Consider the following 26,990-nt stretch of genomic DNA (forward strand, 5'->3'; position numbering starts at 1 on the left):
ACGCCATAATCACCACGGAAACACAAAACTCACCAACAATACACACCACACTAACCAACAATACACACACACAATATACATAATACACACCACGCTGACCAACAATACAAGTTATAGTTTGCTTCTGATCTTCATCACTGCACCTCAACATTGTATATCTGCAATAAATGGACATTCGGTGCAACCCAGTGGAGAATGAGGTTCCCTCTTGAGTCTGGTTTCTCTCAACGTTTCTTCCTTATGCCATCTTGGAGAGTTTTTCCTTCATCACAGTCGCCACCGGCTTGTTCATTTTCTATCACCACATTATCTGTGTAAAGCTGCTCTGAGACAATGTTCATTTTTAAAAGCGCAATACAAATAAACATGAACTGAACTGAATTGAATAATACACACCACACTGACCAACAATACACACAACACTTCTGTATGGTATTTCTGTTGCCATTTTCAAACTAAACTTAAATATTTATCTATCTTTTTCCTCCTTAAATAATCCTGAAATGTTTTTTGTCTTCTTGACTTGTGCCTGTAGCTCATTAACTTGACTACAGCTAGTGTTGACTACATTCATTGCCTCACACTTTATTTGAACTCTAGTCGCTATTATAAGCACTATGTCGATTGTGTGTCTGCCTTTGAGTACAGGTGAGGACTGGTTTGAGTGGAGTTAGACCTGGAGGTGTGGAGAAACAGATTTGCGACCTACACGCTCTGGATAAGGGCGTCTGCTAAATGCCACAAATGTAAATGTAAATGTAATGCAAAGCATGCCCGTGAGCGGAAAGCGGCGCTGGAAACATCCCAGGCGGAAGCTCACTCATCCAATGTAACCTACATTGCGGCTCGCCAGGTATTGTTCACTCCAGCACCGGTGCACCACAGACCCTGGATGCTGCAGCAGCGGAAGTCACGAGCCAAGCCCCGAGAACCGCTTCACCCCCTCTGCAAAAGTGATACCGTGATTCTTGTAAATTTCTTCGTCCAGCATGTCTGCGCTACCGGAGCCAAAGGTAAGGTGCACACTCGCTTTTTGATGTCACTACACAGGTTCCTGCAATTCTGAATGAGAACTTCGGAGATGTTATTCTCCATGCTGGAGCGAATGACACCAGGCTGAGGCAAACGGAGATCTTAAAGAGGGATTTCAGGATCCTGGTGGAGACGGTACGCAGCACATCACCCACAACAAAGATCATAGTGTCAGGACCTCTTTCGACTTACCAGCTAGGGATTATAAGTTTAGTAGACTTTTTGCACTAAATGAATGGTTACAGTCATGGTGTCGAGAGCACAAACTTCTCTTTGTTGATAATTGGAATTTTTTCTGTGAGCGCCCTAGGTTCTTCCACCCTGATGGCCTGCACACTGGCAGAGTTGGAGCAGCAGTGCTATCAGACAACATCTCTAGGATGAGTCACACCATCTGACTGAAAGTAAGACATCATGCAATTTTTTGTCATATTTATATGACAACATTTATACAACAAACCAAATAGTTACACACACAGCCCAATTTATAGAAACTGTATCTATTCTTCGTGTAGAAAAAACAAGAAATACAGTGGTACCTCGACATACGAGTGCCCTAACATACAAGTTTTTTGAGGTACGAGCGGTCACTCTGTCAATTTTTTGCTTTGATACGCTAGCAAAAACTTGTGATACGAGCTCGAGACGCCGCTGCTAGATGGCAAATCAAAGCCAGAAAGCAAAGATTGTGAAGAAAAGTTTAGGGATACGTAGTGTACAGGAGTGATAGTAAAAAAACGAGTTTTCCCTCCGACCTCCGCTTATCGCCTCTATCCATTTTGGGGGCTGGAATGGATTAATGGCATTTCAATTCATTTCAATGGGGAAATTTGCTTTGAAATACAAGCAATTTGACATACGAGCAAGGTTACGGAACAAATTAAACTCGTATGTCGAGGTACCACTGTAAATACACAAGATCCAGAAATAATCTGATTGCAGTTAAAATTGAAAAATGCCAGATAAGCAAACACAAAAAAGTTCTAAAATTTGGTCTTTTAAACATTAGATCACTTGCACAAAAAGCACTCATTGTAAATGAGATGATCACAGATAATAATCTCTCTGAGACCTGGATTAAACGAGATGATTATATGAGTCTAAACGAGTCTACAGCATCAGGATATACTTATAAGATGGAGCTGGTGTCGAGTGACCAGGTGAGGTTATCCGGCAGATGAACACCAAGGAATTTGGTGCTCTTGACGACTCTACAGGGGACCCATCGATGATCAGTGGAGAATGGTCGCTCTGTGCTCTCCCGAGGTCGACAACCATCTCTTTTGTTTTGTCAACGTTCAGAGACAGGTTGTTCACTCCACACCAGGCTGTTAACCGTTCCACCTCCTCTCTATATGCTGACTCATCGTTCTTGCTGATGAGGCCCACCACAGTCGTGTCATCGGCGAACTTGATGATGTGATTTGAGCTGTGCATTGCTACACAGTCGTAAGTCAGCAGAGTGAACAGCAGTGGACTGAGCACACAGCCCTGAGGTGCCCCTCAGTGTGGTGGTGCTGGAGATGCTGTTTCCGATCCAGACTGACTGAGGTCTCTCAGTCAGGAAGTCCAGGATCCAGTTACAGAGGGAGGTGTTCAGGCCCAGTAGGCTCAGCTTCTCAATTAGGTGCTGAGGAATGATCTTGTTGAATGCTAAACTGAAGTCTATGAATAGCATTCATACATAAGAGTCCTTGTTGTCCAGGTGGGTGAGGGCCAGATGAAGGTTCGTGGAGATGGCATCATCCATGGAGCAGTTTGGACGATACACAAACTGAATAGGGTCCAGTGAGGGTGGAAGCTGGGTCTTGACGTGCCTCATGACGAGCCTCTTGAAGCACTTCATCACGATGGGTGTGAGCGCGATGGGACGATAGTCATTGAGGCAGGAGACAGAAGACTTCTTCGGCACGGGAACGATAGCCGTCGTTTTGAGGCATGTAGACATCCGCTAGCTGTTGTGTACATTCCCTGAGAACTCTGCCAGGAATGTTATCTGGTCCAGCAGACTTCCGTGGGTTTACTCTGCATAGAGTTTTCCTCACTTCAGCTGTGGTTCACCTGGTCACTGGAAGGAGGGGTGGTCTTCCTAGCTGCCATGTTGTTCTGCACCTCGAACCGGGCGTATAGGTCGTTCAGCGTATCTGGGAGGGAGGTGTCACGGTCACAAGCAGGTGATGTTGTCTTGTAGTTCGTGATCGCCTGGATGCCCTGCCACATGCGCCGGGTTTCTCCGCTGTCCTGGAAGTGGCCGTGAATTCTCTTGGCGTGTGCGCGCTTCGCCTCTCTGCTGGCACGGGACAGTTTGGCCTTGGCTGTCTTTAGGGCCGTCTTGTCCCCTGTTCTGAAGGCGGAGTCTCTTTTTTAGCAGCACACGCACCTTGGCGGTCATCCACGGCTTCTGGTTGGAGCATGTAGTGATTGTCTTGGAGATGGTCATAAATGCACTTGCTGATGTAGCTGGTCACTGTTGATGTGTACTCCTCCAAGCTGATGAAATCGCCGTTGGTTGCAGCTTCCCTGAACATGTCCCAGTCAGTGCATTCAAAGCAGTCCTGGAGAGCAGCCATGGATCCTGCTGGCCAGGTTCTCTCTCTTGAACGCCTGCTAAATTGTCGGTATGCTGGGATTAGCATAACAGAGATGTGGTCTGAGTACCCGAGGTGGGGGCGGGGCTTCGCCCGGTATGCGCCCCGGATGAATCACCACATTATCTGTGTAAAGCTGCTTTGAGACAATGTTCATTGTTAAAAGTGTTATACAAATAAAAATGAATTTAATTGAATGTTTGTGTAAACAACATCCAGCGTGTTTTCTCCTCTGGTTGGTTCTTTAAAGAAGTAGATGCCGACCCCGCAAACATCACGACCCATCTAGAGACGTACCAGTGCCAAATGGATCCCACTTCATGTGGAGTTTGGACACTGGACCTCCTGGAGTGTTTAAAGGCTCTCGCATGGAGAAGCTGGTGTTGGATCTGTGATGATTGCAAATGTTGAGTTATTTTCTGAGTTGTACAGTAGGTCCTAGTTTTATAACCATAAAGACTGTAAAAACTGTATAAAGAACATCACTCATAATCACACACTCCAGTGCTCATGTTAGTTCTCACTCTCCAGTGTTCTGTAATGTTTAAAGACTATAATCACACTCTTGATGTCACCCAAATGAGGATGGGTTCCCCTTTTAAGTCTGGTTCCTCTCAAGGCTTATTCCTCATAACATCTACGGGAGTTTTTTCTTGCCACAGTCGCCATGGTGCTCATCAGGGAAAAACACATTGTTCACCTTCACTGTTAAATTCTATAAAGCTGCTTTGAGACAATGTCTGTTGTGAAAAGCGCAATAAAAATTAACTTGGCTTGACTTGACTTGACTTGACAATACACACCACGCCCTGCGAAGGGCACATAACTTCATTCACTGTTTAATGTCCCAAATTATAGAACACATTTTGATGTTATCAGGACTGATGCGTTACAAGTCTAAGGCAGCATTACAACATTTACAGATAAAAATATCACTCAAAAAATGGCTCTAATAAACACTACGTTAAACAACACAACACAACACAAAGCTACAGTAGAACAGATGTTTTATGAGTTTGTTGTGGTCAGTGCTCTTCTGTGTGCTGTGGCTTGGGGAAGCAGGCTGAGACTGGCAGACACTAACAGACTCAACAAATTAATCCACAAGGCCTGTGGTGTTGTTGGTGAGAAGCTAGAATCTCTGACAATAGTGTCTGAAAGGAAGATGCTGTCCAAACATTCCATCTTGGAGAACTTCTCCCACCCACTAGAGACTCATACATCCACGATGCATCACAGAGCGCAGGAGATCATTTCTGCCTACGGCCATTAAACTGCAGAACTTCACGCTCTGATGGGTAAACAGCTGCTTCACCATAATAGATAATAGCTCCTATCAAAATTATATATTCTGAATACACAACATTTATACATGTAATACACAACATATATGTAACAAATAAAATTTGATTTGATTTGAACACAACACTACACACTGCACTACACAACACACTAAACAAAACACACTAAACTACACACAACACTACACTACATTACACAGGTGGTACATAAAGTGTGTGTGAGCATCTGAATGTTTGGAGGAACAGAAAGCCTATACTTCTCCACCTTCAGGAGATTGGTTACAGCTCCACTCTGTACTTTTTTCTGCTCTAATCTTATCAGCATCTTCTCAGTGGACAGATGGAGAAACATTCAGGAACTTGTGCAAGAATTTTCCAAATACCAGGGCGCTGAGAGAATCCAAGCAGGAACTGCTTTATCTCTCACCTTTGACTTTCTGAGGATAAAGACATGCTGGAGGAGATTCTTTTTTTTTTTTTACAAATAAAGTGAATAGTTTGCCATGCTCAGAGGTCACGACTGCATGTAGAACTAAAATACTTCCAGATTTTCTTCTTCCTAATGGACTTTGGGTTTGTAATAAAAGTTTGTAATTGACGTTTTACAGAGTTAAGTGTAAACTCTACAACTTCAGGAAAAAACACACCACACACACATCTCATACCTGAACACACACATAAAGACACACATCTCACACCTGAATACATACACACATTTCACACCTGAACACACATCTCACACCTGAATACATACACACAAAGAAACACACACATCTCACCTGAACACACCACACATTTCACACCTGAACATACATCTCACACCTGAACACATACACACACACACACACACACACACACACACCTCACACCTGAAAACACACACCCACACAAACAGAGACTCACACATCTTACACACACACACACACACACACACACCATAATTCCCTCCACGCTCACCTCTAAGTTGGAGGTCCTGGATCTTCAACTTCCTGACAGACAGACCACAATCCATACCCTCAGCACTGGAGCTCCCCAGGGTTGTGTTTTGAGCCCCCTGCTGTACTCACTGTACACATATGACTGTGTGCCCACTTCCAACTCCACACCCATCATCAAGTTTGCTGACAAAACTGTTGTGGTGGGCCAGATCTTCAAGTTAAAAACCTGGAGAGATGGTGAAAGGGGAATAACATTCTCCTGAATGTCAGCAAGACTAAAGAGTTGATAGTGGACTTCAGCAGGAAGCAGGAGCGGTCATACCAACCGCTAAACATCAATGGGACCCAAGTGGAGAGAGCGGACAGTTTCCGGTACCTGTTTTGGTCCTGTCACATCAATACCCTGGTAAAGAAGCCCTGCAGCATCTGTACCATCTAAGACGCTTGAGGAACTTTAAACTACCCTCTCAGATGCTAAATACTTTCGATACCTGCACTATTGAGAGCATCCTGACGGGTAGCATCACTTCCGCACCGAGCTCCCTAACCTGCAGGACTTCTACAACATGCGGTGCCAGACCAGGGCCAGGAACATTGTGAAGGACCTCAGCCATCCCAACAATGGACTCTTTTCTTTGTCACTTATTCTCTGGACTGACACTTTAACTCTGGACTTGCACAGCACTGTGCCACTTTATACCACACCAAACCGCACACGGACAATCACTAAATCACCTTCAATTTACTGTTTTACTGTCATACGCATCCATCTATATACACATTTTTACATATATCTTCATATATTTTATATTTTATATAGTGTATACTTTTTATTTATCTGCCTTCTTTTTTCTTGGTTTATTTTTCCTTTATGCTTGAATGCCGGACCATCATAAAAAGCATTTCACTGCATGTCGACACCTCACACCTGAACACACCTCACACATTTTACACCTGAAGACATACACACATCTCACACCTGAACACACACACACACACCTCACACCTGAACACACATTACTCTAAAGCTCACTCAGTCTAGCAGCAGCGCATTCAAGTATAAGATAATGTTGGAGCTTTTTTTTAAAATCAGATTTCCGTGGCACATCACTTGTAGTTGGGGTTAAAGGAATCAGTCTACACTGCACCTTTACAGTGAGCAACTGTTCAGGTGTGCAACCTGAACAGCCTTTACAGTGAGCAACTGTTGGATCGTTTTTTGAAGCTGTCACTTTAACCAGATTAATCAGAATCTAGCAGGCATACAAGAAGACCAGCATTTTCACGTCCTTTGATTGGATAGTCAGAGAAAGTCACTAGTCAGAACTCACAAAGCACATCAGTAGCAAACTGTACAAACTCAAATCTATTCATTTGGATTTTATGCTTTTTTTTTTTTCCCACAACGACTGACAGAGGAGAAGAAACTGATTTGTTCGCAGATACACATATAAGCACATTTACAAGATGTTTGCAGGAGGTGCAGTTGTGGCTCAAGTAAAAGGAGACGTTTTAAATTGTGTTCATTGGGTTTCTTGCTTTAGTGATGACATTCATTCTCACTGTATGAGATTCCTGTCTGTGATGCCGCGCTCTGTTATAGTTTCAAGTTCAAGTTTCATATTTTATTTGTCAAAAACTCAGGGAGTTTTTCCTTCACCACAGTCACCACCGGCTTGTTCATCAGGGACAAACTTACACTTATAAAGAACATATTCATTTTACATAATTTTATTGAAAAAAGTGCAATACTAAATAAAAATGAAATGAATTGAATTAAATATGTACAGATGTCAGTGACAGTTTGTACAATACAATTTTTAAGTGAGGATCCAGCAAACTACGGCAATATTCAATATTAAACATCAAACAATATAAAGCAGAAACAAGAAAAATAAGAGAAAAGTAATAATGAGGCATAAGAAAGTTAGTTATTTACAAACGGGTGCAGAAGAGCATGTATATACAGTACATATACATGAGGTATACTTAAAAAAAATATGGAAGATTGAGGATAACAATTAGAATCTATATATTTGAGAAGATGTGCAAAAATACGCAAAGATTCGTAGTGTGCAAGTGAGGTGCAATAGAAGGAGTTCTGAGACTTAAGAATTGCTCAGTGTGTTAAACAGTGCAAATATGTATGAAATGTAACAAAGTCAGTTGGTAGTTGTGGTCTGCAGTTAGACTCTATTACAGGTCGTGGATGATTCTGATAGTCTGAGGGTAAAAACTATTCTTCTGCATGTTGGTTCTGGAATAAAAACTCCTGTAGCGTCCGCCTGGTGGCAGTTTGTTGAACAGGCTGAGTGCTGGGTCAAGGGGATCAGCTGGGATTTTCTGATCCTTCCTCAGACACCATGAGTAGAACAGCTAGCGGATGTCTTCACCGACATATTCAACATCTCCCTGAGCAGCGCCATTGTTCCTACATGCCTCAAGACGACGACCATCGTTCCTGTGCCAAAGTCTGTCTCCTGCCTCAATGACTATCGTCCCGTCTAGCTCACACCCATCATGATGAAGTGCTTTGAGAGGTATGTCATGAGGCACATCAAGACCCAGCTACCACCATCACTGGACCCCATGCAGTTCGCGTATCGTCCAAACCGCTCAATGGACGATGCCATCTCCACGAAACTTCATCTGGCCCTCACCCACCTGGACAACAAGGACTCATATGAATGCTGTTCATAGACTTCAGCTAAGCATTTAACACTATCATCCCTCAGCGCCTGATTAAGAAGATGAGCCTACTGGGCCTGAACACCTCCCTCTGTAACTGGATCCTGGACTTCCTGACTGGGAGGACTGGGGCCCCTCAGGGCTGTGTGCTCAGTCCACTGCTGTTCACTTTGCTGAATTATGACTGTGTAGCAATGCAAAGCTCGAATCACATCATCAAGTTCATCGATTACAACACCACGATGGGTCTAATCAGCAAGAACGATGAGTCAGCATATAGAGAGGAGGTGCAACGGTTAACAGCCTGGTGTGGAGCAACAACCTGTCTCTGAACGTTGAAAAAACAAAAGAGATGGTTGTTGACTTCAGGAGAGCACAGAGCGACCATTCTCCACTGAACATCGATGAACCCTCTGTGGAGATCGTCAAGAGCACCAAATTCCTTGGTGTTCATTTGGCGGATAACCTTACCTGGTCACTCGACACCAGCTCCATCACCAAGAGCCCAGCAGCATCTCCACTTCCTTAGAAGACTGATTAAAAAAAAGCATCTCCCTCCCCCTATCCTAACTATGCTTTACAGAGGGACCATTGAGAGCATCTTGAGCAGCTGCATCACTGCCTGGTTTGGAAACTGCACCGTCTCGGATCGCAAGACCCTACAGAGGATAGTGAGGACCGCTGAGAAGATCATCGGGGGCTCTCTCCCCTCTATCATGGACATTTACACCACACGCTGCATCCGCAAAGCCAACAGCGGGTGTGTGTGGACGACCACACACACCCGTCACACACACTCTTTACCCTCCTGCCATCAGGAAAGCGGTTCTGAAGCATTCGGGCCGTCACATCCAGACTTCCCTCAAGCCATCAGGCTTCTCAACACAGAACTGAACTGAACCTCACACAAACACACTCAACTGTGTGACTGATCTGTACAACCCAGACACAAACACACACTCATGTGTTCAACACCACCCATATTACATCACTTCAATTCTACAAACTGTTTACATGCTCTTTTGCACAATATTTTGTTTACATTTTTGTAAATTACAATGTTCACTTCAGTACTCAGTACTATTTTACACACCGCTGTGTGTAATATACAACAGGTTTTCTGGTGGCGCTATTTTGTGTTTTGTGTATTTGTCTTACACTGTCCTGTATTGTCTTGCACACAATGCACTTCATGTGGTGAGGACACTTACTAGTCCTTAGCCCTGTGTTTTCTGTTATGTAGCTCTATGTTGAACCAGGGTTCAGGAGGAACGTTGTTTCATTTCACTGTGTATTGCATCAGATATATATGGTTGAAATGACAATAAAAGCTTCTTGACTACTTCTTCTTGAGTGTGGTAGATGACCTGCAAGGCCGGGAGGCCGCAAGGCCGGAAGTTTATTTCCAATAATGAGTTCTGCTGTTTGTATGACTCTCTGGAGGACCTTGTGATCTAGTACTGTGCAGCTGCCATACCAGACGCTCAGGTATTCAGTTAGGATGCTCTTGATGGTGTATCTGTATAAGTTGGTGAGTACTTTGGGAAGAAGCCAAACTTGTTGAGTCTGTGCGGAATGTAAAGTCTCTGTCGAGCTGATTTAACAACTGACGTGGTGTTTAGGGACCAGGACAAGTCACATATCAAGAAACTTGATGTTCCTGACTCTTTCTACGTTCCCTCAATGTGTAAAGGGGTTTGACCTTTTGCACCCTTCTAAAGTCAACTATCATTTCTTTGGTTTTGCCGATGTTGAGGCAGAGGTTGCCATCACTGCACCATTATGAAAGCGCTCTCAACTCATCTCTGTAGGCCATCTCATCTCCATCAGTTATGGTGCCAAGATGGTGTCGTCTGAAAACTTAAAGATGATGTTGGAACTGTGCTGGGCAACACAGTTGTGTATGAACAGTGAGAACAGGAGGGGACTTAAGACACAACCCTGTGGAGCTACAGAGCTCAGAGTCAGAGTGGAGGGGTAACATCCTAATTCTTTCGGTTTTGAAATGAGTTTGAATCGGACGATGTTATTGAAGGCAGAGCTATAATCGACTAACAGAATTTAAGAGCTTTTCTCTGCTCTTCTCTATACTGTCTACTTCTTCTTTCGGCTGTTTCCATTAGGGGTTGCCACAGCAGATCATCAGTCTCCTCACTACTCTTTACTCTACATCTGAAGACCTGCATGTCTTCCCTCACCACATCTATAAACCTCCTCCTTGGTCTTCCTCTTTTCCTCCTTCCTGGTGGCTCCATCCTCAGCATTCTCCTACTGATATACCCCATGTCCCTCCTCTGCACATGTCCAAACCATCTCAATCACACCTCCCTCACCTTGTCTCCAAAACGTCCTACATGCGCTGTCCCTCTAATAAACTCATTTCTAATTCTGTCCATCGTCGTCACTCCCAACGAACATCTCAACATCTTCAGCTCTGCTACCTCCAGCTCCACCTCCTGTCTTTTACTCAATGCCACTGTCTCTAAACCATACAACATTTTTTTAAACAGTGCAAATATGTATGAAATGTAACAAAGTCAGTTGGTAGTTGTGGTCTGCAGTTAGACTCTATTACAGGTCGTGGATGATTCTGATAGTCTGAGGGTAAAAACTATTCTTCTGCATGTTGGTTCTGGAATAAAAACTCCTGTAGCGTCCGCCTGGTGGCAGTTTGTTGAACAGGCTGAGTGCTGGGTCAAGGGGATCAGCTGGGATTTTCTGATCCTTCCTCAGACACCATGAGTAGAACAGCTAGCGGATGTCTTCACCGACATATTCAACATCTCCCTGAGCAGCGCCATTGTTCCTACATGCCTCAAGACGACGACCATCGTTCCTGTGCCAAAGTCTGTCTCCTGCCTCAATGACTATCGTCCCGTCTAGCTCACACCCATCATGATGAAGTGCTTTGAGAGGTATGTCATGAGGCACATCAAGACCCAGCTACCACCATCACTGGACCCCATGCAGTTCGCGTATCGTCCAAACCGCTCAATGGACGATGCCATCTCCACGAAACTTCATCTGGCCCTCACCCACCTGGACAACAAGGACTCATATGAATGCTGTTCATAGACTTCAGCTAAGCATTTAACACTATCATCCCTCAGCGCCTGATTAAGAAGATGAGCCTACTGGGCCTGAACACCTCCCTCTGTAACTGGATCCTGGACTTCCAGTGTTCACCACTGCCATTTCCATCCTTTTAGCAAAATCTACCACCATCTGCCCTTCCACATTCCTCTCCTTAAAGCCATACCTACCCATCACCTCCTCATCACCTCTGTTCCCTTCACCTACATGTCCATTAAAATCTGCTTTTCTCTATACTGGGTTTTTCTATAATATTGATAGTATTTATAAAAGCCATTTTTTTGGTTAAAGGGAAAATGGTAATATGTGCTATAGGAGCACCCATACCCTTTAGTTGTTACTTTTATTTTGAATAGGACTTTTAGTTTGATAAAGCTTGAGAGGGCCTCGAAGTTAAGATGGCCACCGTTTGAGTTGAATCTAGAGAAAAAAAAGAAAGCCTGTAGAGGCATATAGTTCTTTACAAGCCTTTTGGAATTTGGAGATATTTTAGTTTATTTTGATCTCTCATTCAATATACCACTTTAATCACCTTGCTTTAAAGCACCTGCTAATCATTTCTAAACTATTTGGAGCATCCATATTTATTCATGTTTGCCACCTTGCGAGGCCTGCCTGCCCACCTGTCTACCATCCATCCATATCACCCTTTCAAATGTACAATTTATAATTTATTTGAATGCTTGTCAAAGGAGCGACTTACGTCAAACACATTTGAAATATGACATCAGTATTGTATATATGATATTGTACCGTAATATTAATGGAATTAAGAGGTGGATTGATTCAGGTAGATCATCACTGAAGGCCTAGGGATAAAATACACGACCTGACACTGGTTTCTACCAGTGGATATTCTCTCACAGCAATTTTACAGAGATAAAGAGGTTTTAAAGTTGGAATGTAGAAGTTTAGTGTCTATACGTGTCTCCCTCATGAGTGGTGACTGTGGTGAAGAAAAAAAATCCCTGAGACTTCATGAGGAAGAAAGGGTTAGGGTTAACCCTAACCCTAACCCATGAGAGGAACCAGACTCTAAACAGAACCTCATACTCAACACAGAATGTTCATCACAGTTTTATCAGTGTTGAGGTACAGTGATGATGCTTACATGCAGAACTGTTCATGCAAACTGTGTTCCTGAGCAGATTATAGCAGACTGTTGATATTAATCACTGATATTAATTACCTCAAACTTCTTTATGAAGGCTGTTAAATATCTACTGTCTAAATGTTTGGATTTTTAGAGTCTACACCATAACATTAGATTGTTTGCATTTACGTCAGGCTTTATGTCCACGTTACAGGATGGACGACACGGCGACTCAGAGACTCAGACGGAGAAAACTGTAGTTACTATGGCAATGCAACAGTCACTGTTCTGCCCTATAAATAAGTACTTACAGAAAGAAGAATTCAGGAGGATTAGACACTGTGGGTATTTTAAGCTCAGTGAGAGGATTTTTGTTTTATTAAAAGACAGATGGTCAAATCTCAATGCTGTGAGTCATTAAGAAGTGTAAGATTTCAACGTGTTTACAGGAAGTGATGAATTTAAATCCCAATGTGTAAGTGTGGGCGGGATTTCCTGCCTCACCTGTCAATCAAAGTGACACTGACCAATCACAGCACATACTGCTGTGATGACCAATAGGAAACTAAATTTGTGACATCACCTGCTGTGTTCCAAGAAATGGTGCCAGTCTGAAATCTCGCATCACAGTACTGCCAGTGTCACCATGGGAGATGAGCTCACCACAGCAGGAAAAATGGCAACAATTACTTTTTCTAAAGCCATACAGAATAGCCAGTGTGTTTGTGTGTGTGTGCGTAAGATAGTGTGTGTGTGTGTGTGTGTGTAAGTGTGTGTGTCTGTGAGTGTGTGTGTGTGTGTGTGTGTATGTGTGTGTGTGTGGGTTGCAGACTAGGAAAAAGTTGGTACATTGTGTTTAAACTAAATCAGCTCATTAACGCATCTTCATCATCATCACCATCACCATAATCATCATCACCATCATTATTATCGCCATAATCATCACCATCTTTAACATAATCATCATCACCATAATCATCACCATCACCATCATCATACAGCTCAATAATGAAATAAAGTGAAACTGCTCAATGTGTTTTACAATAAATCAGTCACTCTAAATGTATACACACACACACACACACACACACACACACACACACACACACACTTTCACTCCATGTTAAACACAGTTAGAATAGAGATGTTGTGCAGGTTTTAGCAGCAGGAGGATGGTGATGAAGGTCCCAGCTGGATGATAATTAATGGTGTAGTGGGAGTGTGTAATTGGATAATTGTGAGGAATTAAAGGAGAAGAGTGTGTGTGTGTGTGTGTGTGTGTGTGTGGGCAGGGTTATGGCAAGGGGTGGAGTTAAGTGTGTAAGAAATGGGCAGAGCTGGAAACACACACATCTTATATTCGTCCCTCACCAGTCTCTGTTGAGAAACTTTACATTATTCTGCTGTGATTCTGTGAGAAAACAGACTCTGGTGTTGCTGGATCACATTTACAGCCTGAAGATCAACTCACTCTTCAGCAAACAGAGGAACTTTACAGCATCTGTCTAAAACCCTCATCACTGCAGCAGGTCATGGCCTGAGAAAAGCATCCAGCTAAAGCTCACATAAGAGCTACAGCACTACTGAAAAAAGAAAAGTGCACAATGACAGCGACCAACATGAAACACCTCAACTCATCTCAGTTACTTTTCTCATTCACTGAACATCATCTCCTGACTTTCATGCTTCATCAGTTTTACATTACACTCACGAGCTGTTACTTTTAACGCTACTGATCCTTCTCCTGCAATTCTATTTAAAGAAAGAGACTAAATGGGGGAAGAGACAAAGAGAAAGTGGAGAAAGGAGATACTTCAGGCTGCAGCAGAATCATTTTTTAAACAAGGTTCTTCAGGTTTCTAACACAGCTTGCAGCTTTTATCACTATTGTAGTCATTGTGTGTAAAAGTTAATGTGAGCCAAAATAAACTAAAAACATCTGCTGGGTTTATAAATGTTTCAGATTCTGTAAATAATGAGGCACATGACAGGCTCAGCTGCTACAGGTGTTTCACGTGATTTGTTCATTACACGAAATACTGAACACCGCAATCCTTATTACACTAAATACTGCACACCACAATCCTCATTACACTAAATACTGAACACCACAATGTTTGTCATAGTAAGTAATTAGTGTTTTAACTTCTTTAGTGTTTTAAGAATCTCTGACTCTCTGAATGTCTTCGGACTCCTGAACTACAGTGTGTTATGGCGTAATAAAGCTCTAAGCCGCACTGACTACTAACTACTGAATCCCATCACATTCAGCAAACATCAAACATGTGGAGAAGAAAAGAGAGAAAGAGAGAGTGAAGTATCTGAGCTACTGGGAAACTCAAAGCAGCTCCAGAATAAAACAGAGTGTTGTGTGTCCCTGAACAGACACTACAGCGTGGCAGAGAACCTGAGCACGGTGTCTGATCACAAACTGAGACACACTTTGAAGAAGTAGAGACTGGGTGGACACGTCTGGCCGTGAAGACAGACGGGGAGACACATACATTCCTGTCTGCCCCGAGAGCAGAGACTCTGCCAGCAGTGTTTACTGAACACAGGACTATGTTTACTGAACACAGTTCCTCACTGAACGCATCAAATACAACCACATTCAAACCCAATTCTTCACCAACATCAACCATCATCCCCAATTTTAACTTCCTCTCAGCCCCGACAAACTGCGCCACCTTCTAAAACATTGAGGAGGAGAAATGAAAGATTATTTGCTGAGCAGAGCAAAAGGTGTGAGAGAGAGAGAGAGAGAGAGAGAGAGAGAGACTTTTGACTTTTACAATCCTTTATTTGACTCATCATGTTGTATACCAGATGGTATCCGGTTGACCCATTAGTTAAATAAATAGATAAATAAACAAATAAAATCAGACAATGTTAATTAAAAGTTGTGGGGGTGGGGGGGGGGGGTGGTGGGGGACTAGTTTAGTTCTGATGTAAAGTGCAATTTTTCCTCTTTCACAGAACACAAAGCTTCATTACAGCACCACACATCCTCAAACATCTTCAGCTCCACCACACTCTTATACACATGTAAATCCTGGATTTTATCAGATGGGAGAAGATTCTGTTTGCATCACAATCAGTGTTTTGAGCCACTTTGTTTTTTCTGCTCAGGTATATGGTCATTTTCACCTTACCAAAAATAAAATGTATCAGTTGGCACATAAACCCGTTTTCACCTGATGTTCTTAAAACCAAGAATAAAACACTGGAGAGTAAAATCACATTAAAGGAACTTAAAATACGTTTTAAAAGCACAAATAGTGACTGTAACCTGGAGGTCAGGAGCGATGTCCAGCTAGGGAAATGGTTCCTCCTCTGTAGAACCGGTCTCACCGATCTTAAAATACTTCATCTAAACACGCTCCTGCGATGTAGGAGCTGGTTAGTGGCGCGCAGGGACCGGCGTTCTATACCTGCTGCCAGGTCCTCCACTCGTGACAGGCCTGTCTCTACGATGCTTACCAGCTCCCGGAGTGTGATGATCTCTGAGGAGATCAAAGCTCTGAACAGTGTGGGGGTGGTCACACCGGAGATGTCCAGACGACTCCACTACACTCCAGTGTAGTGTTCCACAGTCCTTAGTCTTTTTTTTGTTTAAGTCAATATTTAAAAATGTCTGCAGTAAAAAACTGGTAATCCAGAAAAATCCAGTGTGTGTCCATTTAAAACAAAGTTCTGTCCAGTTCCAATCCTTCTACCATGTGCAAAAGATCACTTGCTGCTGTTCTCCACACCAGGTTCCTTGGCCCTGTTATTAGTCTCTGGATTAACTGGGGCGAAAGGCTGTAGTTCTGTTTGCGAGATGAACCAGCCCCTTCCTCCTTGGGCAGATGGAGGACACTCTGTGGAATCCAGTGCAGAACATCCCAGAAGAAGTCCACTAGCAGGGCCTGGATTTTCGCTAGCAGGTTTGGCAGTGGATCCATTTAAGCCAGCTTCTGCCATAGAGACGACGCTGCCAGGTTGTTTATCACCAGCATTAGTCCCCTGTAGGATATCTTCGGCACCAGCCGCTTCTACCTGCTCAGTCTGCCCTTGATGTACTCTACAGTGCCTTCCCAGTTTTTACGAAAATTTCATTACACTCAAGTATTGAAAACTACCTTTTTTAAACACCAGGCCCCCTGGGAGTGTCGGTTTTCCACCTCCCCACTCTCCAACTAAAACTGCTTCACTCTTTCCTCAGTTAACTTTTGCTGATGAAAAAAATTTAAATCCTTTAAAACATCAATTGAAACATTCACATCAAACTGGGATCCCACCATTACAGTCAGGCCATCTGCATACCCTGACAGGTAGAGTGAAGCATTTGCATGTGGAATATTAAAACCAGAAAGACGATTTCTTACTTTGATGTTACGCTCGACTGTTCGATTGCTAGAGTGTACAGCATTACTGACAGTGAACAGCCCTGCCTGATCCCTCTGTACACTCTAAAAGGGGCACATACACCACCATTAACCTCAAATACACTCTAAATTTCACTGTACAACACCTTGATAATGGCTCTTAAACCAGGGATGAACCTAAAGCTTTCCAGCACCTTACATAAGTATTCATGCTCAACCCGGTCAAAAGACTTTTTCTGGTCTGCGAGAATCAGACCAGTCTTTAAGCCCAATAGCCTAAAGATGTTCGAAAAGTCACAAATTATAAATACATTGTCAAATATCGACCTGCCAGGCACACAGTATGTCTGGTCATGGTGAATGATCTGCTCCATCACCTTCATCAGTCTCAATGCTAATGCTTGTAACAGCGGCTTACAGTAGTGACACTGGGAGCCAGCTCTTCAGGTCAGGTCTCCCTTTTTCGGCAGCAGGGTCAGGACGGCTCTCCTGCAGCTTGTTGGGAGGTGACCTCCTTTCACACTGTCCTGTAGGTCCTTCAGCATGTCCTGCCTTATTACTGCCCAAAAAGCCTTGAAGAACTCGACTAGGAAAACCATCTATTCCTGGTGACTGCCTATTGTCCATGCCCTGAAGAGCCTCCTGAAGCTCAGCCAGTGTCAGCATCCTGTCCACCTCTCTGACCACTGACTCTGTGAGCTTAGGCAGGTCCTCCACTACCTGTGACCCTGATCACTCACTGCTATACAGCTTTGAATAGAGGTTAATTGTCTGCTTGCCAATTTCAGTGGGCTCTGACACGAGATCCCCTGATTCTGTTCGCACAGTATGCATGAATCTCTTTTGTCCATTTGTTTTTTCTAAAATGAAGAATAACTTAGAAGGAGCATCCATCTCAGTGACGCTTTTAAAGCGTGAGTGGACCAGCGCCCCCTGTGCTGTAGTGTCCAGCAGGTCGTTTATTTTGGCTTTTTTTTTTTGAGGGATCCAATATGCCCTCAATATCCTCAATAGCCTGTGGCCTCCAAATGCTGAAGTTCCACTATGTCTATCTCCAGAGCTTTTAAAGATCGGGCAATGTCTCTTGTGACATTGAGAGTGTACTCAATACAATTTAATTCACCACAGATAATGTGGTGATAAAAATGAATAATATGTACTTTAAAAGTGTAAGTTTGTCCCTGATGAACAAGCCGGTGGCAACTGTGGTGAAGGAAAAACTCCCCGAGATGCAGAAGGAAAAAACCCTGAGAGTACCCAGACTCAGGAGAGAAAAAACATCCTCATCTGGTTTGCACCAAATGTCCATTTATTGCAGATATACGATGTAGCGGGGTACAGTGATGGTGATCATAAGCAAACTGTAGTCCTGAGTCAATGTAGCAGACTGTTGATATTAACTACAGTCCAAATCCATCCTCAAAGCTCCCATTCTTACTCCAGAATTTCATGGAACCACCCATGGCAATGATAAGAAACCGTCCCCAGCTGCACTGAGTGACCTACTGTGTTCTGTTGACAAAAAAACTTTTATTTGTGCTTTAGTTACACCACTAAACCCAGCCATTAGTGTTAGACAAGTCAGGTCAATCTAAGTGTCAGTCTTAAGTCCGGATAAATGTGGAGGGTTGTGTTATGAAGGACATCCAGCATAAAACATGTGCCAAATCAAATATGCGGATCACGAACCAGAATTTTTTATCAGATCGGTCGAGGTCCGGTTTACTAACGACCACCACAGGTATCGTTAACCAACAGGGTACCAGTTGAAATTGTGCTACTGTTGGCTGTAGGAGGAGAAGGAGAGGAGAAGACATCTACAGAGACAGCAGGGAAAGGAGAAGTGGAGGAGAGTGGAGGTTCAGGTTGGTACTTTAAATGTTGGTACTATGACGGGTAAAGGGAGAGAGGGAGCTGATATGATGGAGAGGAGAAAGGTAGATATGTTGTGTGTTCAGGAGTCCAAGTGGAAAAGGAGTAAGGCCAGGAACATTGGAGGTGTTTAAACTGTTCTATCACGGTGTGGCTAGAAAGAGAAATGGTGTAGGGGTAATTTTGAAGGAAGAGTACAGTAAGAGTGTAGTGGAGGTGAAGAGAGTTTCTGATAGGGTGATGATCGTGAAGCTGAAAGTTAAAGGGATGATAAATGTCATCAGAAAAGGAAAGATCCTGGAGTGAATTAGATGAAGTGGTAGAAGGTGAACGTAGGAATGAAAGATTGGTGATTAGGGCAGATTTTATTGGGCGTGTAGGTGAAGGGAACAGAGGTGATGAGGAGGTGATGGTAGGTATGGCATTAAGGAGAGGAATGTGGAAGGGCAGATGGTGGTAAATTTTGCTAAAAGGATGAAGATGGCAGTGGTGAACACGAATTTTAAGAAGAAGGAGGATCATAGGGTGACATATAAGAGTGGAGGAAGGTGCACACAGGTGGACAATGTTCTATGTAGGAGATGCAACCTGAAGGAGATTGGAGACTGTAAGTTGTTGGCAGGGGACAGTGTAGCTAGACAGCATCGGATGGTGATCTGTAGGATGGTTTTGGAGAATAATACTGTAGTGTGAGATTCAGGGAAGAGGTCAGACAGGGACTCGGTGGTGCTGAGGAGGTGCTGGATGATTGGAAAACTACTGCAGCTAGAAAGGTACTTGATGTGACGTCTGGAAATAGAAAGGAAGACAAAGAGACGTGGTGGTGGAAGGAGGAAGTTCAGGAGAGCAAAGGAAGAATATGGTTGGAAAAACAGAATTGGGATCGACAGAGTGATGAGAAAAGTAGGCAGGAGTATAAGATGATGCGGCAGCAGGTGAAGAGGAATGTGGCTAAAGCAAAGGAAAAGGCATATGAGGAGCTGTAGGAGAAGTTCAATACAAGCTGAATGTGGACACTAAGGAAGGAGAAAATGATTTGTAGCGATTGGCCAGGCAGAGGAACCAAACTGGGAAGGATGCTGCAAGTTAGAGTCAAGTCAAGTCAAGTTTATTTATATAGCGCTTTACACAACAGACATTGTCTCAAAGCAGCTTTACAGAAATCAGAGCAATAAAGGATGGAGATGGAAATATGTTGACTAGTGAGGAGAGTGTGTTGAGAAGATGGAGGGAATATTTTGAGCAGCTGATAAACAAGGAAAATGAGAGAGAGAAGGTTGGGTGGTGTGGAGATGGTGAAACAGAGATGCAGTGGAGTTTTTAACCAGATTGTTTAACAGGATGTTGGAAGGTGAGAAGATGCCTGAGGAATGGAGAAGGAGTGTGCTGGTACTGATCTTTAAGAATAAGGGAGATGTGCAGACCTGCAGTAACTACAGGGGAATAAAGTTGATCAGTCACACCATGAAGTTATGGGAAAGAGTAGTGGAAGCCAGGCTGAGAGAAGAGGTGACCATCTGTGAGCAGCAGTATGGTTTCATGCCAAGGAAGAGCACCACAGACACATTATCGCTTTGAGAATGTTGATGTAGAAGTATAGAGAAGGACAGAAGGAGTTGCATTGTGTGTTTGTGGATTTAGAGAAAGCGTACGACAGGGTGGAGAGAGGAGTTGTGGTATTGTATGAGTAAGTCTGGTGTGTCAGAGAAGTATGTGAGGGTGGTGCAGGACATGTATGAGGACAGTGTGACAGCAGTGAAGTGTGCAGTAGAAACGACAGACTGGTTTAAGGTGGAGGTGGAACTGCTTCAAGGATCGGCTCTAAGCCCTTTCCTGTTTGAGTGGGCCTGGAGAGGTGCCTGGAGAGGTGGAGGTACACACTGGAGAGAAGGGGAATGAAAGTCAGTAGGAGTAAGACTGAGTACATGTGTGTGAATGAGAGGGAGGGCAGTGGAGGGGTGCGGTTGCAGGGAGAAGAGGTGGAGAAGGTGGAGGAGTTCAGGTACCTGGGGTCAACAGTGAAAAGTAATGGAGAGTGTGTTAAAGAAGTGAAGAAAAGAGTGCAGGCAGGGTGGAGTGGGTGAAGAAGAGTGATAGCAGGAGTGATTTGTGATAGAAGAGTATCTGTAAAGGTGAAAGAGAAAGTTTATAGGACTGTGGTGAGACCTGAGATGTATGGTTTAGAGACAGTAGCATTGAGTAAAAGACAGAAGGTGGAGCTGGAGGTAGCAGGGCTGAAGATGTTGAGATGTTCGTTGGGAGTGACGATGATGGACAGAATTAGAAATAAGTTTATTAGGATGTTTTATTGTTTTATGTTTTTATGTTTAATTAGAGACTTTTGGACATGTGCAGAGGAGGAACATGGGGTATATCAGTAGGAGAATGCTGAGGATGGAGCCACCAGAAAGGAGGAAAAGAGGAAGGTCAAGGAGGAGGTTTATGGATGTGGTGAGGGAAGACATCCAAGGTAGTTGGTTTAAAAGTAGTAGATGTAGAAGACAGGGGGTTATGGAGACAGATGATCTGGTGGGGCAACCCCTGATAGGAGCAGCCGAAAGAAGTTGTTACACCACTGCTGTAGGGAGTTAAAAGCTGCCTTCTCCAGTTTAAAACAATTCCATAAAATAAAAATAAAAACTATTGTCTATGCAGTGGGCCCACCTGTACTGTTCTGTTTTTTTAAATTCATTTTGATCGTGGGCTTTTACCATCTTACACAAGCACTTACAGGAAGCTAAATGAGGTTCTGCATGATTTCTGTCTATATTTTCTGTAAAATTCTGCAGTGCTACAGTTTAAAATAACATTATTGAGTTTGTGTAAAAAACTCTCCACTGCACTGGTGGGAGCGTACACACAGATAAAAACTAAAACCTCATTCTAATAAAAAGAGAGCTGACTATCCAATACACAAAAACACGGACACAAAGCAACTGAGAGAGCAAGTGGACCACATCAAGCTCCAAAACCTCCAGAATCGCCAAAACGTCAGCGTACCCACCAGCATCAACCTGCTCAGTGCTTACAACCCACCAGAAGAGCACCAGGCAGAACAGCATCTCAACCTTCTCCAGTCTGACCAACCGCACCCGCTCACCGGCACCAGCACAGAGAGACAGCAGCACCACTGCCCTGCACTCAAACCCCACAACCACCACGCAGCTGTGCTGAAGCTCTCAGACGCCCACAACACACCAGCCAGATGGGTGAGATCAGACAATTACTGCAGTACATCTGCATCGGACTCCTCTAAAGCTAAAAATGCAACACTAATGCAAACACACACAAAAATATTTATTAAAAATGTACGCGCAAAATGTTTACATCTTTATACAAAATCTTACATTTAATTTGGAACAGTGTTTGTGTGGAACAGTGTTCGGGGCTCAGACACACTCTCCCAGTTTAAGTGCAGATTAAAGACGTATCTTTTTAGCGAGTTCTACACATAACACACATCACATCATAACCTTGTGCTCCAGAACATCTGATCACATCACATTATCATCTTGTGCTGTTAATACAGTGAGGAAAATAAGTATTTGAACACTCTGCTATTTTGCAAGTTCTCCCACTTAGAAATCATGGAGGGGTCTGAAATTGTCATCGTAGGTGCATGTCCACTGTGAGAGACATAATCTTAAAAAAAATATCCAGAAATCACAATGTATGATTTTTTAACAATTTATTTGTATGATACAGCTGCAAATAAGTATTTAAACACCTGAGCAAGTCAATGTTAATATTTGGTACAGGAGCCTTTGTTTGCAATTACAGAGGTCAAACGTTTCTGTAGTTTTTCACCAGGTTTGCACACACTGCAGGAGGGATTTTGGCCCACTCCTCCACACAGATCTTCTCTAGATCAGTCAGGTTTCTGGCCTGAGAAACACGTAGTTTGAGCTCCCTCCAAAGTTTCTCTATTGGGTTTAGGTCAGGAGACTGGCTAGGCCACGCCAGAACCTTGATATGCTTCTTACAGAGCCACTCCTTGGTTATCCTGGCTGTGTGCTTCGGGTCATTGTCATTTTGGAAGACCCAGCCTCGACCCATCTTCAATGCTCTTACTGAGGGAAGGAGGTTGTTCCCCAAAATCTCACAATACATGGCCCCGGGCATCCTCTCCTTAATACAGTGCAGTCGCCCTGTCCCATGTGCAGAAAAACACCCCCAAAGCATGATGCTACCACCCCCATGCTTCACAGTAGGGATGGCGTTCACGTTTAGTGGAATTATGACCCAAAAGTTCTATTTTGGTCTTATCTGACCACATGACTTCCTTCCATGGCTCCTCTGGATCATCCAAATGGACATTGGCAAACTTAAAACGTGCCTGGACATGTGCTGGTTTAAGCAGGGGAACCTTCCGTGCCATGCATGATTTCAAACTATGACGTCTTAGTGTATTACCAACAGTAACCTTGGAAACGGTGGTCCCAGCTCTTTTCAGGTCATTGACCAGCTCCTCCTGTGTAGTTCTGGGCTGATTTCTCACCTTCCTTAGGATCATTGAGACCCCACGAGGTGAGATCTTGCATGGAGCCCCAGTCCGAGGGAGATTGACAGTCATGTTTAGCTTCTTCCATTTACTAATGATTGCTCCAACAGTGGACCTTTTTTCACCAAGCTGCTTGGCAATTTCCCCGTAGCCCTTTCCAGCCTTGTGGAGGTGTACAATTTTGTCTCTAGTGTCTTTGGACAGCTCTTTGGTCTTGGCCATGTTAGTAGTTGAATTCTTACTGATTGTATGGGGTGGACAGGTGTCTTTATGCAGGTGCATTTCAACAGGTCACCTCAAACAGGTGCATCTAATTTAGGATAATAAATGTAGTGGAGGTGGACATTTTAAAGGCAGACTAACAGGTCTTTGAGGGTCAGAATTCTAGCTGAAAGACAGGTGTTCAAATACTTATTTGCAGCTGATTCATACAGATAAATAGTTTAAAAATCATATATTGTGATTTCTGGATTTTTTTTTTTAGATTATGTCTCTTACAGTGGACATGCACCTACGATGACAATTTCAGACCCCTCCATGATTTCTAAGTGGGAGAACTTGCAAAATAGCAGGGTGTTTAAATACTTATTTTCCTCACTGTATTATGAACAGCAGCTACGGTAATTCCTCTCCACTGCTTCTCTTTCTCTTCTTCTTCTTCTTCTTTCAGCTTCTCCCATTAGGGGGCACCACAGCAGATCATTCCTCTCCATACCCCCCTGTCCTCTACATCTGCCTCTTTAAACCCAACTACCTGCATGTCTTCCCTCACCACTTCCATAAACCTCCTCTGTGGTCTTCCTATTTTCCTCCTTCCTGGTGGCTCCATCCTCAGCATTCTCCTACTGATATACCATATGTCCCTCCTCTGCACATGTCCAAACCATCTCAATCTCACCTCCCTCACCTTGTCTCCAAAACGTCCTACATGCGCTGTTTCTCTAATAAACTCATTTCTAATCCTGTCCATCGTCGTCACTCCCAACAAACATCTCAACATCTTCAGCTCTGCTACCTCCAGCTCCACCTCCTGTCTTTTACTCAATGCCACTGTCTCTAATCCATACAACATCTCAGGTCTCACCACAGTCCTATAAACTTTCCCTTTCACTCTCACAGATACTATTCTATCACAAATCACTCCTGCTATCACTCTTCTTCACCCACTCCACCCTGCCTGCACTCTTTTCTTCACTTCTCTAACACACTCTCCATTACTTTGCACTTTTGACCCCAGGTACCTGAACTCCTCCACCTTCTCCACCTCTTCTCCCTGCAACCGCACTCCTCCACTGCCCTCCCTCTCATTCACAGATGGTCACCTCTTCTCTCAGCCTGGCTTCCACTACTCTTTCCCATAACTTCATGGTGTGACTGATCAACTTTATTCCCCTGTAGTTACTGCAGGTCTGCACATCTCCCTTATTCTTAAAGATCAGTTCCAGCACACTCCTTCTCCATTCCTCAGGCATCCTCTCACCAGGGAGAGAGAGAGAAAGGGGGGAGAGGGGGGGGGAGAGGGAGGGAGCAAGAGATAGAGGGAGAGAGAGGGAGGGAGAGATAGAGGAAGGGAGGGAGATAGATAGAGAGAGAGAGAGAGAGAGACAGAGAGAGAGAGGGAGGAAAAGAGAGAGAGAGAGAGAGAGAGAGAGAGAGAGAGAGAGAGAGAGAGAGAGGGGAACAGATCTTTGGATTACATGTTGGTTAAAACTCCTCCTTCTAGAATTCCACAAATCTATGATTTGATCATCAGAAACTTCATAATGGAAATTTCACAAAAAGAACATAAGGAGCTTCATGACCATCTTATTACTTTGATGATGATGATGATGGTGGTGATTACGATGATGATTGTAAAGTTTATGTGTCTGAATTCTTTGTATGAAACAGTTATTTATAGACTCTTTTGTTCACAATTCTATAAATTCTGTTTATTCACTCGGATTGTATCGAACTGTAACTGCACATCTGTCTGTTTATAATTTTTGTTAATAACATAATGCTAACATGCTAATGCACATCTGTCCTGTAGAATGGAACACTACATTATTGTCTGGCACGTGACAACTGAAAGACGTGAATGTGTGAGTGTGGCCATGAAGCTTCTGCAGTGGTGCTGATTCTCTGCTGCATTGTGATGTACTGTGACACCAGGCTGTGAGTGAGGAACCTAACACAGAGCTTCATCAACTTAAACTTTTGTAAATTTTCTTTACAAGCAGAACCACCACTTCATCTCCACTTCACCCTGAACCCCGACCCAAACTCTGTTGGTAACGGAGGAACCACTGCTCCCGTCCCTTTCTTCTTTCTGGACCTGCCTGATTCATCCTGATTCTCTTCCTCGTGTCACACATACTGAACACCACAGTGTTACACATACTGACTACTGAACACCACAGTGTTACACATACTGACTACCGAACACTACAGTGTTACACATACTGACTACTGAACACCACAGTGTTACACATACTGACTACCAAACACCACAGTGTTACACATACTGACTACTGAACACCAAAGTGTTACACATACTGACTACCAAAAACCACAGTGTTACACATACTGACTACCGAACACCACAGTGTTACACATACTGACTACCGAACACCACAGTGTTACACATACTGACTACTGAACACCACAGTGTTACACATATTGGCTACTAAACACTTAAACAACACAGTGTTACACATACTGACTACTAAACACCACAGTGTTATACATACTGACTACCGAACACCAGTGTTATACATACTGACTACTGAACACTACAGTGTTACACATACTGACTACCGAACACCAGTGTTACACATACTGACTACTGAACACTACAGTGTTACACATACTGACTACCGAACACCACAGTGTTACACATACTGACTACTGAACACCACAGTGTTATACATACTGACTACCAAACACCACAGTGTTACACATACTGACTACCGAACACCACAGTGTTACACATACTGACTACTGAACACCACAGTGTTACACATACTGACTACTGAACACCACAGTGTTACACATATTGGCTACTAAACACTTAAACAACACAGTGTTACACATACTGACTACTAAACACCACAGTGTTATACATACTGACTACCGAACACCAGTGTTATACATACTGACTACTAAACACTACAGTGTTACACATACTGACTACTAAACACTACAGTGTTACACATACTGACTACTAAACACTACAGTGTTATACATACTGACTACTGAACACTACAGTGTTACACATACTGACTACTAAACACTACAGTGTTACACATACTGACTACTAAACACTACAGTGTTACATACTGACTACTAAACACTACAGTGTTACACATACTGACTACTAAACACTACAGTGTTACACATACTGACTACTAAACACTACAGTGTTACATACTGACTACTGAACACTACAGTGTTACACATACTGACTACTAACACTACAGTGTTATACATACTGACTACTAAACACCACAGTGTTACACATACTGACTACTAAACA

At 43.3% G+C, this 26,990-nt stretch overlaps 1 protein-coding gene across 4 annotated transcripts in view; it reads right to left on the reverse strand.

Annotated features, from left to right (window-relative positions):
* prkcz (protein kinase C, zeta) overlaps positions 1-26,990 on the reverse strand; it is a 76,832-nt gene that overhangs the window by 34,299 nt on the left and 15,543 nt on the right. The window lies entirely within an intron of this gene.

This window comes from Silurus meridionalis, chromosome 17, assembly GCF_014805685.1.
Source record: "Silurus meridionalis isolate SWU-2019-XX chromosome 17, ASM1480568v1, whole genome shotgun sequence".
In the NCBI taxonomy this organism is placed as follows: Eukaryota; Metazoa; Chordata; class Actinopteri; order Siluriformes; family Siluridae; genus Silurus; species Silurus meridionalis.